Consider the following 17,139-nt stretch of genomic DNA (forward strand, 5'->3'; position numbering starts at 1 on the left):
CTTGTGCGATCCGGGATCCCACACTTTGTTTTCACACCCGTCCTTGAGTTGATCATGGTGATTTCCTCCGGGTGGCAAGAGAGATGAATTCTCATAGAAGCACCAAACTATCCTCCTAGACCCTTCCAATTGAGCACTAGTTCAACCTTTGCACCTTGAAACTTCAACCATAATGAGCCTAGACTTACAACGCCAACCACTAAACATCCTCCTCTTACACTTAATTCCACTCGAATGGAGGATTAGATGACAACCTAGGTGGAGGAGTTCCCAACGGTCTTGACAAGGCGCGCTCTACTCCCGTCCATCCTCTCCTAGAGGCTTCCACCACTTGGCAAGGTTTTTTAAGCTTTACCTCTTGCCAAGCTTCCTCAAGTTCAATTTCTTCTTCACCAATGTCCTCTAGCTCTTCCCCATCACTCAAATCATAAGTAGGAGGTTGAGTAAAATCTACCCCATCATCAATTCCGAGCATAGTGGGGAAGGATTCTTCAAATTCAAGAGGATCATATATTGATGTGGAGTCATCATAAATAGGAGGGCCTATTGATTGGAACACTTCTTCCAATTCTTCAATCACATTGTGCCTTGGAGGTTGTGCACTCTCCTCCTCAACATCAACTTCGAACTCCATGAAAGAAGGCTCTTCAATTTGTGCTTCCTCTATGTACTCAACATATTCTAAGGCTCCAACCACTACTTCCTCTTGTTCAATAATCTCTACCTCCTCCTCTTTTTGCATTTCTTGCTTTAACTCATCTTCTTCACCTTGGAGCTTCAAGTTCACTCCCTCACTAAGCTCCTTGGTTGCTTCTCCACATTCAACAATGGGAGTACCTTGATCGCCTAGGCTTAGGCGGAATGAAACTATGTTGCCAATGGCTTCTACCATGATAGCCATTTTTGCTCTTAACTCCTCAAATTTCTTTTCATCCTCCTCGTGTTGCCTTAAGATATGAGATTCAAGATCTCTTAGTTCTTACGTGAAGGCTTCATCGGGAGGTGGTGGAAGAGAGGGTTCATCGTTTGAAGGAAGGTTATTGTAATTGGAAGGTGGTTCATATGGTGGTTGATATGGTGTGTGTGGGTTGGGATCATGTAGAGGTGGATGGTGATATGAGGCTTGTGAGTGTGGTGGAGGGCTATGTTGAGGAAAAGGGTCATATGTCTGTGGTGGTTGTGGTTGACAATCACAATAAGGGTCATCACATACATTAGATTGGTATGCATTAGAATTAGGATTATACCCATAAGAGTTCGGAGGAGGTTGTTTCCAAGAACGTTGTCCATAGGCTTGAGGAGGCTCTTCCCATCTTTGATTTCCAAATTCTTGATGCACATCTTCATTAAAGCTTTCATTTCCTACAACATAGTTTGAACCAAACTCATAGCCAAAGTGATGAGAATTCATGGTGATAAGAGAAAACAAAAATAAATTCTAGCAAGAAACAAAGAAAACCAAATCCTAAAACTAGCAAAAACTAACAAACAAACCAAAAATCAAGCTATTCACAATATATATATACAATAGCCAATAATATAGCACCATTGCAATTCCCCGGCAACGGTGCTATTAATTTGATACAAGAATTATTGTCGGTAAGGAATTTCACAAAATATTTACGTTGCAAGTATAGCTCCAAACCAACAAACAACTCTCACATCAAATTAAAATATAATTTTGTCACATGTACAAACCCCAATGAAAATTAACCGAAGTATTTGGACTCTGGGTCGTCTCACAAGGAATTGCAATGAAGTGAATGATTATTGGCTATGAAGGGGTAAGGGGGTTTTTGATTGATAAGAGGGGCACTAAAATAAATGACAAGAAAAGTAAATTAAGCAAGTAATTAAAGAGAACAAGTAAATAAGAGAAAGTAAATAATAAAGAGAGAGACATTCATGGCAAGGGTTGAGATCATAGGCTTTCTATCCTAGTCGTGCATAGATCAATTCGCCTTATTTAGTCAACCCCAACAAACGGAAGAAGGTATCATGTCATCTTCACATAGGGAGAATGTCAAACAAGACTAATTAATCATGTCACAAATATAAACAAGAATTTATCTTATTACGTCGTCTCCAACATTGGAAGAAGGTATCATATTATCTTCCATGAGAGAAATCTAATAAGACTAGCTAATCTCAATCCAAAAGTCCTAATCAACTTACTAATTAAATTAGCAAAAGATTAGCGTCAATGAAAACAATATTAGCTAACAACTCTAGATCACCAACATGAGTTGGGTTTTCATGACTCAAGATTGCCTAATTACTCTTTCCAAACCAAGAATGCTCAAAATCTACTCTAACATCCAACCAAGCATTTTGTCAAAAACTTAGTGGATACAAAGGGAAAGCATGGTAAATGAGCAAGAATAGTAAAATCTACCAACTACAAATTACAAGGAAACAAGATCAATAACTCAAATCAACAATAAAGAAACATCAAAGATTAAATTGCATTAAAAGTAAATCAAATCCAACAAGAGCATCCATGAACATAAAAGAGAAATTAACATTACAAATCATGAGAATGAAAGAGTAGAAGTAAGAAATCATAAAAGAAACAAGATGAAAACATGTAATTAAACCTAGATCTAAGATGGAAATTAACCTAACCTAATTCTAGAGAGAAGAGGGAGCTTCTCTCTCTAGAAACTAACCTACATGATGCTAATGCTACAAACAATTTCTCCCCCTTTGCCCAAGCTTGAATTCTGGATGAAATAGTATTAGAAATGAGTTGGGTTGGGCCCAAAGTGCTTCAAAAATTGCTGGGGGCGATTTCACTTTAGTGGGCCACGAGCAGCATCGGCGCGCACGCGTACATGGCATGTGGGCGCCCCTGAACACGAAGTAACATATAGCAAATTTTATATCATTTCGAAACCCCAGATGTTAGCTTTCCAACACAACTAGAACTGCCTCATTTGGACCTCTGTAGCTCAAGTTATGGTCGATTGAGTGCGAAGAGGTCAGGCTTGACAATTTTACGGTTCCTTCATTTCTTCATGAGTTCTCCCACTTTGCATGCTTTTCTCCTCACTTCTTCCATCCAATACTTGCCTTATGAACATGAAATCACTCAACAAACATATCAAGGCATCGAATGGAATTAAAGTGAGTTAAATTTAGCTATTTTAAGGTCTAAAAAGCATGTTTTCACATTTAAGCGCAAATCAATGGAGAATTGCAAAATCATGCTATTTCATTGAATAAATGTGAAAAAAGGTGATAAAATCCCCCAAATTAAGAACAAGATAAATCACAAAATCGTGGTTTATCAATGGTCTTCCTGAGTCATTAGGGGGCATTTCCAAGATATAGAAGTCAATGGAAAATGTGAGCCCCTTAATGCTTACCAGCACATCTTCAGCAATTCCAACCACTGTGATGATGCTTTTATCTGCTAAAACAAAATGAGCTGCCGACCTTTTTAAGGGAGGGAGCCTTAAAGCATCATATATAGACAATGTCATAATACTCACGCACGCTCCTAAATCACACATGCAGTCAGAAAATATTACACCACCAATGGTACAGTTAACCATGCATGGACCTGGATCACTACATTTTTCAGGTATACCTCCCATTAAAGCAGATATAGAACTACCTAAAGGAATAGTTTTTAATTCATTAATTTTATCTTTATGTATGCATAAATCTTTTAGAAACTTTGCATATTTAGGTACCTGCTGAATAACATCAAAAAGGGGAACAGTTACCTCAACCTTTTTGAAAATTTCTACCATTTTGGGATCAAGTTCCATCTGCTTCCTAGACTTTCGTGCAAAGTGTGAAAATAGGAAAGGAATGGAGCCACTTTCTGCTTCTGTGTCCTTTGGTGCTCCATTCCTTAGCTGAGCTACTTCTTCTTCAACCATGTCTTGTACTTCCTCTTCCTCTTCAGCATCTTCTACTTCAACTATGTCTTTAATTGGGGCGTGTTCTTGTGGGCTTGGCTCCTCCTGATTCCTCTCTTGTAGTGTAGTTTCGGACATCAAGGTGATGGCATTGATGCCACCCATGGGGTTAGGTAAGAGTTGAGAAGAAATTCCACTGGAGCTTGAAGGCTGGTTGGCGGAAGAAGGTAATGAATCTATCCGGGAGACGAGAGCTTGTAAGGTGGCATTCAGACCATTTAAAGTAGAGTTCAGTGTAGTCTGCATGTCTTGTTGTCCTTGTGCAAGAGAATGATGCATCTCGTCATGAGAAGAAGGAGAAGGGTAAGTGATCTGAGGGGCCTGCTGTTGGTTGTTCTGAGGTGCTTGGGATTGCCTTAAGTGAGGTGCTTTGTAGGGTTGATTTTGGGTCTACTGTCTGTTGTTGTTATTCCACCTCTGATTTCCATTGTTGTCTCTGCCTCCTCTGTTGTAGTTGTCCCTCCAACCTTGGTTGGAATTATCCCTCCAACCTTGGTTGTAGTTTCCACCCTAGTTGTAGTTGTTGCCTTGTTGATTGTACCCTTGATTCGGGCGGTCATAGAAATTATGAGTAGCTGCCAAGGTATTATCCTCTTGTTGGAGATATGGACACTCATCAGTGTAATGACTATAATCAGCACATATTCTGTATACTCTTTGAGGGACTAGCTGTTGACTTTGTTATGGTGGGGGAGGCTGAGATTGTTGTTGATTCAACTGCATCTGCTTCAGTAGGTTGCTCATCTCACATATACTCTGTGTAAGAGCAGAAGTCTCACTACTAGAGGAAACCTCTGCAACAGCCTTTGAGTGGTTGTTCCTGTGCCTGTGATTCCGAGTGGACTCAGCTAGGTTGCTGATTAATTGCCAGGCTTCATCTGCGGTCTTGTACTTTTTCAGAGAACCATTACTAGCACCATCCAATGTAGTCTTATCCCAAGGATTCATGCCTTGAGTGAAGTAGCTGATCAACATCAGCCTGTCAATCATGTGGTGGGGGCATGTGTCCAGAAGATTCTTGAAGCGCTCCCAGTACTCATAAAGAGTCTCAGATTCACCTTGAATGATGCAGAAAATCTCTTTCCTCAATCTGTCTGTAACTTCAGCTGGAAAGTATTTTTCCAAGAATTCTCTCCTGAGCGTGTCCTAGTTGGTAACAGTTACTTCAGGTTGGGAGTAGTACCACTCCCTCGCCTTTTCCTTAAGAGAAAATGGGAAAGCGGTCAGCAGAATAGAAGTTTCCTTTGCACCATGACGCCTAACAATAGAACAGGCTATCTGAAAATCCCTAAGGTGCTTGATAGGCTCCTGAGCAGGTAAGCCATGAAACTTGGGCATCAAGTTGATTAGTGCAGTCTTCAGTTCAAAATTTTCAACCAGATTTGGGTGACGCACTTGATATGGTTGCAGGGTAATGTCTGGGGCCCCTGCCTCTTGGAGAGTGATCCTCCTAGGTGCTGCCATGTTATCTGCACGTGAATCAACTGAATTAGTAGTAGAGGAGCTTGTTTCTCCCTCAGATGGCGCTTCAGATTCGCCCTCAGATGAGACTGGTGAATTGATAACAATCACTTCACCACCCTCAAAGGCTAACCGACGCCGAGCTCGCCTAATACGTGAAAGAGTTATTTCAATTTCAGGATCAAATGCGGCTAAGCTCGGATCAGGCAGTGAACGCGTCATTCAATGAGAGAAACATATAACTCATGGTAATAAAATAAAAAAAATAAAATATGCAAAAATAAAAAATATGTACACCAATTAATAATTTCGCACGCTATTGTAACTCCCCGGCAACGGTGCCAAAAATTGATGCGTGGCGAAAACTGACCGATTAAGAAATTGATATAAGAAATACGTTGTGAGTATAGTTCTTAACCAGCTAAAATCCGCTCATCAATTTAGAAAGGTTGTCACAAAATTAGAATAAAATTACTGGGAGTATGAGTCCCAGGTCGTCTCCCAACGATTTGACAAAAGGGTGCTATCTTATTAATCAGGAGTTTTCTGGGAAATTTTGAGTTTGGGCAATGGGCACAAGCATATGATTGTAAATTAAAGCAATGAAAGTTAAAAGGGATTTATATTATTCTAAATAAAAATCCTTGACTGGGGGAATGATTAATTGGAAGTTCTATTCTTGTTGGAATTTTCTCAAGTGTAGTATAAAGAGGTTGTTGTTTTCACTTAGTTAACCCTTACTAAATAAATGAAAGTTAAGTGATTGAGCTAACTCTTATTCGCAAATCCTAGTCCTCTCTCTTGGGAAGGTCTAGGGTTAGTAAATAGAGAATTAGCCAACAACTTCTAATTTAACTAATCACTTGAGCATTCCAACTCAAGTGTCTCCTTTTAATCAACCCCCATGTCAAGTTGGGAGTCTACTCCATCAACATGGATACCATCTTCGTTGTTGGGAGTTTGGAGTAAAAAAGAGACATGATAATTCAAATAAAATAGGGATTGAAAATTAATTAAAGGTAAAAGTAATTCTCTATATTAATAAATCCAAAATAATCCAATTGCAACTCTAAACAAGAATTAAGAATATGGAATAATAAGGGAATAAGAAAACAAACTAGAATAGTAACTTCAATGGAGGTGATGACTCTTCTCAATATCCAAAGCAAAAGCATAAACTATAAAACTATGAATGTAAAAGAAAACCTAGAGGAAGAGTGATTTCTCTCTAGATTCAGATCTAAAAATCTAAAACTATGCTAATGAGAATGTATCTTGAGTCTCTGCATGTTTCCTGGCTCTAGTCTGTGTTTCTAGGCCAAAAACTGGGTCAAAACCCGGCCCGAAATTGCCCCCAGCATTTTCTGTTAATTCTGCAGATCGCGCATGTCACACGTACGCATCAGTCACGCGTACGCGTCGCTGGTCATCTTCGCTTGTCACGCGTACGCGTCAGGCACGCGCACGCGTTGATAAACCCATATTTTATGATATATATTGTGCTCAATTTAAGTGATCTATTCAACCCTTCATCCACTTATTCATGTAAATTGCATGGTTTTACTTTCCCTTCCTTATTATGTGATATATGTGAAAAACATGTTTCCTATGCTTTGAAAATAATTACTTTAATTACCTTTTATTACCATTCGATGCCGTGATTTGTGTGTTGAGTAGTTTCAGATCTTCTAAGGCAGGAATGACTTAAAGGATGGAAAAGGAAACATACAAAAATGGAAGGAAAGCACAAAATGGAGTTTTTGAAGAAACTGGCAGCGACGCGAACGCATGGACGACGCGGCCGCATGCCTAGCGCGAAAAGGCAGCGACGCGAACGCGTGACTAACGCGAACGTGCGCCTTAAGCAGAATACAGATGACGCGAATGCGTGACCGAAGCGAACGCGTGATAAGGAAAACTCCAGATGACGCGACCGCGTGACCCACGCGGACGCGTGACAGATGCCACGCACCAGAAACTGCAGAAAATGCCCCCAGCAATTTCTGAAGCCCTTTTTGGCCTAGATCCAAGTTCAGAAAGCACATATTAGAGATTATAAAGTGGGGGAATGCATCCATTCATGGGGAGGCCTTCAATTATTCACTTTTCACAATTTAGATGTAGTTTTAAGAGGGAGAGGTTCTCTCCTCTCTCTTAGGTTTTAGGATTAGGATTCCTCTTTAAGGATTTAGAATCTCAACTCTTCATCAGGATCAATATTTCTTTTACTTTATATTTCTCTTTTACTTTCAGATGCTTTAATGCTCTCATTTAATTACTTATGTTTCCAGATTGACTTATGAACTCCTTATGTTTAGATTGATTTTCTCTTATTAATGCAATTGAGGTATTTCAGATCTAAGATTCTTATTTAGCTTTTTATATTATTGGCTTTAATTGATTAACTGGAAGCTCTTGAGTTATCGACTATCCGTGATTGGTTGTTATGTCGGCTAAATTGACTGGTATTCCACTAACTCTAGTCTTTCCTTAGGAGTTGGCTAGGACTTGGGAATCTAACTAATTAGTTCACTTGACTTTCCCTTGCCTTCATAAGGGTTAACTAAGTGGGATTAACTTTCATTCTCATAGGAGTAACTAGGACAGGACTTCCGAATTTTCATGCCGTGCCAAGAGTTTATTTTATAGTTATTTATTTATTTTATTTGTCATTTAAATTACTTGTTTCTTACTTTCAAAACCCCCAATTTACAAAACTCATAACCAATAATAAGAACATACCTCCTTGCAGTTCCTTGAGAAGATGACCCGAGGTTTAAATACTTCGGTTATCAATTTTAAAAGGCGTTTGTTACTTGTGACAACCAAAATGTTTGTACGAAAGAATTTTTCTGTTGGGTTAGAAACTATACTTACAACGCGATTACTTTCATTCTTTACCGATAGAAAAACCGATCGTTCAAAATGGCACCGTTGCCGGGGAACTGCAAACGTGTGCCTTATTATTGGTTATTGTAAATATTTTTTCTTTTACTTGTTTATTTGTTTTTGCTTTTCCCCTTTTATTTCTATTAGCTACTATGAATTCCCACTCCTCTCGCTTTGAGTTTGGTTCTAATATTGTTGAAGGGAACGAAAGCTATAGCAGGAACATGCATCAAGGTCAGAGCAACCAAAGATGGATGGAGCCAAGAGGATCTGATCAACCCTTTAGGCAACAACACCCTCCAAGATATCATAGACGGGGACCACTATACAATGCATACCAAGCTGACAGACATGGTGGACCCCCTTGTAATTATCAACCTCCCCACCCTATGCTTATAGACCATCCTCTCAACGCAGATTTGAACCACCACGCTCACAAGTTTCTTTTCACCATTCATCACCGTATGACCCTTATCCACCACAATCCCAATCCAATTACTCCCGAGAACCACCACATTCTTGTTCTGAACCCCCCTCCCCAACCAATGAACCCTCATACCCACCCCAACCTCCTATGGACAACAGACTTCGTGTTCTTCTTCAAGGGCAAGCGAAAATGCAAAGGAGCATACTGGAACTCACTACTGCCGTAACTGAGGTAGTAAATTTAATAGCTTCCCGACATATGAGAACTCAAAGTACTCCCATGGCTGCATGTGGATAATCAAAAGAAGAGTGTAGCATGAAGGAAACACTAGAAACTCCGGTGGACAATGAGGAGCATGGCTTTGTATTGAAACAAGTAGAGGAAGCCATGATAGTTGTAGAGGAAGAAGTGGTTGAAGATTTAGGAGATGCTGAACCTCCATGGAAATCAAGAACTGTAAAGGATTCCGCTGAGAAGTCCGAGATTGATGCCAAAGAGGACAGTGCACAACCTCCAATGCATATACCTTGTGAAAAATTGGACGGAACAGACCAAGAAGTTGATTCCATAGGCAGTGATGATCATGAATCAAGCTCTCCTAGTCATGAACTTACATCCGCAACTGAACTCCATGAGCCTGACGAACCTTATCCAAGTGAATACGAAGTTGATGTCGAAGTGGATTTCTCTCAACCTCCAGCTTACGACTAGAGTGACGAGGAAGACATAGAAGACTTTGATCAGGACGCAGTTGCAGCTGAAGAATTTTGCAAAAAAGTGGAGAAATTCACAGAAGATTACAAGGGAGTAGAACTTACAGAACCACTGGAAACACCTATCCCAAGGCCATTACCACCTAATACAAGCTTCAAGTGGGTACAATCCTTAACCTTTATCTTTTCCACTTGAATATGTTTGCTTGAGACAGATGGCCAGCTTAGAGCTCTCTGCGGCTTTAAGAGTAAGAGGAAAATGGCTCGTACTCAGAGCTGGTGCACAAGGTTCAATAAGGTTCCACGCTTCAATTCGAAGTGCACGGATTGGTACCAAGTTCAATTGAATGGGTCTCGGAAGACGTTTGGTCACCTTGGTGAGAATACAATTTCTAAACCGCCCAGATCGAAGAATATAGATCAAGACAAAGGCAGATTTAAAAGCAAGATTTGGGATCTTGAAATCTATTCTGACATTCGTCACCCTGAGAGCCTGAGAACCTGTTTGAAGCTGCTCAACAGCTTTACATGCCTAGTTTGGGACCTCGGAGGCTGTTGACATTCCATACATTGGTGGAGATTTCTGGATGAATTTAAGCATAAGCCACCATAATAGGAAGCTCATCCAATGTCCAACTTAAGGACTTTAACTAAAAGTGCTAGGTGGGAGACAACCCACCATGATATGGTCGTTTCTTTTTCGGTTTTATTTCGTGTTGTTTGTTTTTATGTTATATTATTTTTTTATTGAACCTAGATGTTATTCGTAGCATTTGCATTAGCATTGCATACTACATAATGTCATACATGCATATATAAAAAAAATATAAAAAAATATAAATAAAAAAAAAAGAAAAAAAGAGAGGAAGGCGTGCGATGCGACCGCATCGCTAAAGCGTTCGCGTCAGTTGCGAAAACTACCTCCCTCGCGTTCGCGTCAATGATAAACCACTATTTTATGGTTTATCTTATGCTCAATTGAGTGGTTTTTATCAACTCTTTACCCACTTATTCATACTATTTGCATGGTTTTTACATTTGCCTTCCTAATTATGTGCTTTGATTGAAAACATCCTTCTTTGGCCTTAAGTTCCCTATATTTAATCCTCTCTTATTATCATTAGATGCCTTGATATGTGTGTTAAGTGGTTTCAGAGATTACAGGGCAGGAATAGCTTAGAGGATGGAAAGGAAACATGCAAAAGTGGAAGGAATACAAGAAGTTGGAGAAACTGCTAAGCTGTCCAGCCTGACCTCTTTGCACTCAAACAGCTATAACTTCAGCTACAGAGGTCCAAACGACGCGGTTCCAGTTGCGTTGGAAAGATAACGTCTGGGGCTTCGATTTGATATATAATATGCCATAGTTTCTCTGATGCTAGGCGATGCGGTCGCGTAATCCACGCAGACGCATTGCAGTGGCGAAAAACCAGCGTGGCAGATTTCTTCTCCAGCGATTTCTGGGCTGTTTTCGACCCATTTTTTGGCCTAGAAAACTCATATTAGAGGCTATAAAGCAGGGGAATGCATCCATTCATAAAAAAAGCTTTTCATATTCACAATTTTAGGAGTAGATGTAGTTTTTAGAGAGAGAGGTTCTCTCCTCTCTCATAGGATTAGGATTTAGGATTTCTCTTAGTTTTAGGAGTGCCTCTAAATCCCAGGTTCAATGTTCTTTTTATTTATTTTCTCAATTTAATTTATGAATATCCATGTTAGATTTGATTCCTTTTGTTAATGCAATTCAAGGTATTTTCAGATTTAATTTTGCTTTGCTTTATTTATATGAATGCTTTTTAATTTAGATATTTCCCCTTTTGGCTTTGGTTAAATAATTAGAGACACTTGAGTTATCAAACTCATTGTTGATTGAAAATTGGAATTCTTCAAGAATTAATTCGAGTTCCAATAACTCTAGCCTTTCCTAAGGAAAGACTAGGATCTGAGGAATAAAAATTAATTCATCCACTTAACATACCTTCATAATTAGAGGTTAACAAAGTGGGAGAAAAATCCAATTCTCATCACAATTGATAAGGATAACTAGGATAGGACTTCCAGTTGTTATACCTTGCTAAGAGCTTTGTTATTTATTATTTTAACGACTTGTTATCTTACATTACTTGCTCTTTCTTTCCAAAACCCCCAATTTACAAAACTCATAACCAATAATAAGAACATACCTCCCTGCAATTCCTTGAGAAGACAACCCGAGGTTTAAATACTCGGTTATCAATTTTAAAAGGGGTTTGTTACTTGTGACAACCAAAACGTTTGTATGAAAGGACTTTTGAAGGTTTAGAAACTATACTTGCAACGAGGATTTATCAGCAAATTTCTAGACCACGCAAAAGTCCTCTCATCAAAATGGCGCCGTTGCCGGGAAATTGCAAACGTGTGCCTTATTATTGGTTATTGTAAATATTTGCTTTTTACCTGTTTATTTGTCTTTATTTTTGTTTTTATTTTTTCTTTTTCGTAAATTAAGAGGTTATTGGTTTTTATTTAGTTATTAAAAATTTTTCAAAAATTTTTTTTCTTGGTGTTCATCTTGATCTTCAAGTTGTTCTTAGTTGTTTTCTTCGTTCTGATCTAAAAATTTTAAGTTTGGTGTCATTTTATTGTTTTTCTCTTTCCTCATTAAATTCAAAAATTAAAAATTTAAAACTCAAATTTTAAATTTCAAATTTCAAATTTCAAAATTTAAATTTTAAAATTCAAATCTTTTTTCAAAATCTTATCTTATCTTATTTCAAAAATCAAATTCCGAATTCAATATTTAAATTTCAAATTTCAAAATTCAAAATTTCAAAAATTTAAAATTCAAAATTTCAAATTTCAAATTTCAAAATTTAATTTTCAAATTTCAAAATTTAATTTTCAAATTCAAAATTTAAATAAACTTTTAATTTAAATTTGTTTTTATTTTTCGTTTTTAATTTTTACTTACTATTATGAATTCTCACCCCTCTCACTTTGAGTTTGGTTCCAATGTTGTTACAAGGAATGGAAATTATAGCAGAAACATGCATCAAGGTCAAAACAATCAGAGATGGAAGGAGCCACGAGGATCTGATCAACCCTTCCGGCAACAACACCTTCCACAGTACCACAGACAAAGACCATTCCGTGATGCATACCAAGACAATAATTATGGTGGACCCTTCCGTGACAACCAACATCCACCAAATTACTATAGTCAAGAGCCATTCCAGGGGACATACCAAGATGATAGATATGATGGACCCCCATCATATGCCTATGAACCTCCTCAACACAACTTTGAACCACCACTTTCACAAGCCAACTACAACCATTCACCTTCATATGACCCTAACCCGTATCCACCATACCAACCACCTTATGAGCCAAATGAACCATACACAGAACCACCACCTTTCCAACACAACTACTCTCATGAACCACCACTTCAATATTCACCATCTCCATATCATTATCAAGATGAACCACCTTCCTATTATGAACCCTCTCTCCCAACCAATGAATCCTTATATCCACCCCAACCTCCAATGGATGACAGACTTCGTGTTATTCTTCAAAGGCAATAAAGGATGAATAAGAGTGTGCTAAATTTCGCGGCCGCCTTAGGCGAGTTAGTAAATATAATAGCTTCCCAATATCTGAGCACTCAAAGAACTCCCATGGCTACATGTGGAGAATCAAAAGAAGAGCAAAGCATGAAGGAGACACTAGAAACTTCGGTGGACAATGAGGAACATGGCTTTGTATTGGAACAAGTGGAGGAAGCCATAATAGTTGCAGAGGAAGAAGTCGTTGAAGACTTGGGAGATGCTGAACCTCCATGGGAAAGTCAAGACATAGAGCCTCCTTCCAAGATGGTTGCATTTGATGTTGAGGAGGGTGTACAACCTCCAAGGCATGTCATGGTTAAGGACTTGGAAAAGGTCGATCAAGAGATGGAGATTCAAGAAGCAAAAGCACAACCTCCCATGCCCTTGGCAAGTAATAAAGAAGAGATTGAATTGGAAGAAAGCTACCAAGAGGAAGAGGTTGAAATTAAAGAAGTTTGCAAAGAGGTGGAAGTTGTCAAAGAGCACAAGGGAGTGGAGCTTGAAATCACCTTGCCAAAGTTATTGGAGACCCCTCCCCCTAAGTTGCCATCATCCTTCACAACATTCAAGTGGGTAAAATTCATATCCCTTAGCTTTCTAATTCCACTTGAATATGGGCTACTGGAGACGGATGGTCAACTTAGAGCTCTTTGTGACATTAAGAGTAAGAAGAAGATGGTCAGTGGTAAGAATTGTCCTGCAAAGTTCATTATGGTTGGAAGCTTTAAGTTTAAACGCAAAGGTTGGTGTAGAGCTCAATTGAATGGGTCTGGGAAGTTGTTTGGACGCTTCAGTGAGAATTCTAAGGCTGAACCACCCGGATGGAATCATGATGATCAACTTGAAGACGGGTGTAGAAACAAGATTTGGGATCCAGGAATATATGATGATCAATTTTGGGAGATCAAAACTTGTGAAGAACTCCATCAAAGCTTGAGGAATTTACTTGGTATTGATAGAGCTTATTGGAAGTCCAAGCATTGGTGGAAGTTTCAGGATGAGTTCAAGCACAAGCCGCCATGACAAGGAGCTCACCAAATGTCCAACTTAAGGACTTTAACTAAAAGTGCTAGGTGGGAGACAACCCACCATGGTATGATCGTTGAGTTAAACCCCAAAGTGGTCCCTGAGATTCACGGTTTGCACCAATTTAGTCTCTGACTTACCAATTGCACCATTTATGTCCCCGACTTTGTAAAAATTGCACCAAGGTCGTCCCTAGCCACATCTCCGGGCAAATTAATGAACGCCGGCAGTGACCTGGCGCCCGCCCAACCTTCTTTCTTTCTTCTCTTCTTCTCTGAAACCCAGCCCAGCCTGCAGACCTCGACACCAACCTTCCGTCCGTCCGTCTGCCCTACCGCCGGCGACCACCGTCGCTAACCCTCCCTCCTCCCTTCTTCCTTTTCTTTCTTCCTTTTATTTCGCTAACACCAAACAAGGAATGAATTCTAAAATTTCAGTTCAATTTGGTGTTACGCAAGAACATTCACCAAGTGCATAACCAAAATTTAATCTCAATCATCATAAAAACTTATAGAAAACTGCACAATATGAGTTACAATGCCTAATGAAAACAAAATTTGAAGCCTATGATGATCAGACATAAGATTTAACTTTCAGGAAATTTATCGAACAGGTTGTATGCAGGATTCATAAACAGCAATTTCAGTTTAATGTAAGCATCAATCAACCCAAAAATTTCAACCAGCCAATACACATTCAGTCCAGAAACATAAATAATCAACTATCCTAAGTCTAACAAGATCAGTAAAAGCAGAATCAAAAGGCACTGAAATAAAAAAATAATTAGAAAAAAAAGAAACAGACACAGAGGATAGAATGGAACCTGCGTTGAGGAGTGAAAAAAGAAGATAGCGTAAGGAGCGAAGGTAGTGCCGTAGCGGCACAGAGTTTCGCCGCAGCTGGTGGTTTTCACCGGAACTGGAAGGTGCAGACAGAGGTGGCGCCACGAACAGGGGTGTTGCGTACAGGAGGAAAGAAATGGAGAAATAGGGAAGAAAGAAAAGTAAGAAGGGAGGAGGGAGGGTTAACGACGGTGGTCACCGGCGGTAGGGACGGACGGACGGACGGAAGATTGGTGTGGAGGTCTGCGGGTTGGGCTGGGTTTCAGAGAAGAGAAGAAAGAAAGAAGGTTGGGCAGGCATGGCTTCTCACTTGGCCGGCGTTCATTAATTTGCCCGGAGATGTGGCTAGGGACGACCTTGGTGCAATTTTTACAAAGTCGGGGACATAAATGGTGCAATTGGTAAGTTAGGGACTAAATTGGTCCAAACAGTGAATCTCAGGGACCACTTTGGGGTTTAACTCTATGATCGTTCCTTTTCAATTTTAATTTTAATTTAATTTTGTTTTGTTTCTTTTTGAGTTTTATATTATTTTATTTCATTGAACCTGGAATTTCTCATAACATCCATATCGTTTTGCATTCAAAAAAAAAATACGCACACGACGCGGCAGCGTCGCTGACGCGTCCGCGTCACTAGTGCATTGGAAAGAAAAGAATTGAACAGAGAGTCATGCGAGAGCGTGGCTGGAGGTGCGCCTTTAGCATAATTTGACCCACGCGACCGCGTCATTTGAAAAATAGCTTCCCCACGCGTCCGCGTCACCCATGTGACCACGTGGCCCTGTAAATCGACGTAAAAAGGGTGTATGGCCGAAAGTTGAGCTGGAATTGGGCTGGAACCGTGCTAGCAGCACAAGCCCTACCACACGAACGCGTCACCCACGCGTCCGCGTCATATTGGAAATAAGGCCACCCGCGCGATCGCGTCGACCACGCGACCGCGTCACCCTGGATTTTGGCAATACTAAGTTTTGAACAGAGAGTTGTGCAACCGCGAGGCTGCACTCGTGCCAGTAACATAAACTGTGTCACGCGACCGCGTGACCGACGCGACCACGTCAAATCCGAATAAGCGCAAGTCGCGTGCCCCACGCGTCCGCGTCGCTCGCGCCGCACAGCTCATCCAAATCTGCCAAAATATCTTATATTTTTCTTTTCCAAATCCTTATTTTTTATCTTTTTCTTATTTCTTTCTTCTTCCGTTCTATTTTATTTAATTTATTTGCATACATTCATTCATTGCATCATTTTCATTGGTGTTAGAAATTTATTTGGGTCATTATTTTTTATATTTTTGTGGATTATTCAAAATTTTGTTTGACAATTATATATTACTTTTTAAAGGGTTGCTTGCATGTTCAATTTAATACTTTCAATAGCTTATATACCATGCATGCTATGTGTTTGTGAAAAAGCTCATATGGCATTATGCATTTTTCTAGATTATTCCATTCTACTATTCTGATGCCTATTTTTCACAAATTCCCTTTTTATATTTTATTAATTTAATATAATTGTTCTTACAAATAGGTTGTTAGTATGAAAGACTTGGTCATTTAAATTGGATATTAAATGTTTGATCTATGCTACTCATGCCTTTGCCTGCATGCCAATAAACACCTTGCATTTAATTGTCTTCATATGCACTGCTATATTCCCGTTTATGATTTTTCACATGTAGTCATGACCATGTGTCAACATCATTTATCTTTTAATGTGCATTAATTACCACCTCTCCTATTCTCTTCCTTGCTCTATCCCTTTGAATTTAAGTTACTTTCTTCTTCCCTTTTCAGGATGGCCACCAAGAAGGGTAAAGAGAAAGCTACTCCCCAAACCACCGGCAAGGAAAGGAACAAAAAGAGCCCCAGCTGAGGAACCACAACCCGTCCACTTGCACATCTTAGCATGCACCGAGGACGGTGCAACCTTTAAGTGTGGAGAGGTTGATACCGATCTCCATGGGTTAGTCACTCTTCTATCTCAACACCAATGGTCTAGTTTCCTTGTTAGTTGTTGCATTTTCATGTTTAATTGCATGTTTGTTTGAATTTTTTGTGCATATTTTACCACTTGGTTGAAGTAATATTTTCGTTTTCAAGAAACTTTTTATAACATTTCACTAATTTGAATAAAATTTAATATTACACTTGTTTGAAGAAATATTATTTTGGAACATGGGTTAGAGCTCGAACACATAAAACTAGTGAGATTTTGAGCCTATTTGATTGGTTACATTTTACCAACCAATATTTTA

The sequence above is a fragment of the Arachis ipaensis genome, chromosome B4, assembly GCF_059453495.1.
Source record: "Arachis ipaensis isolate K30076 ecotype BB chromosome B4, ASM5945349v1, whole genome shotgun sequence".
Lineage (NCBI taxonomy): Eukaryota > Viridiplantae > Streptophyta > Magnoliopsida > Fabales > Fabaceae > Arachis > Arachis ipaensis.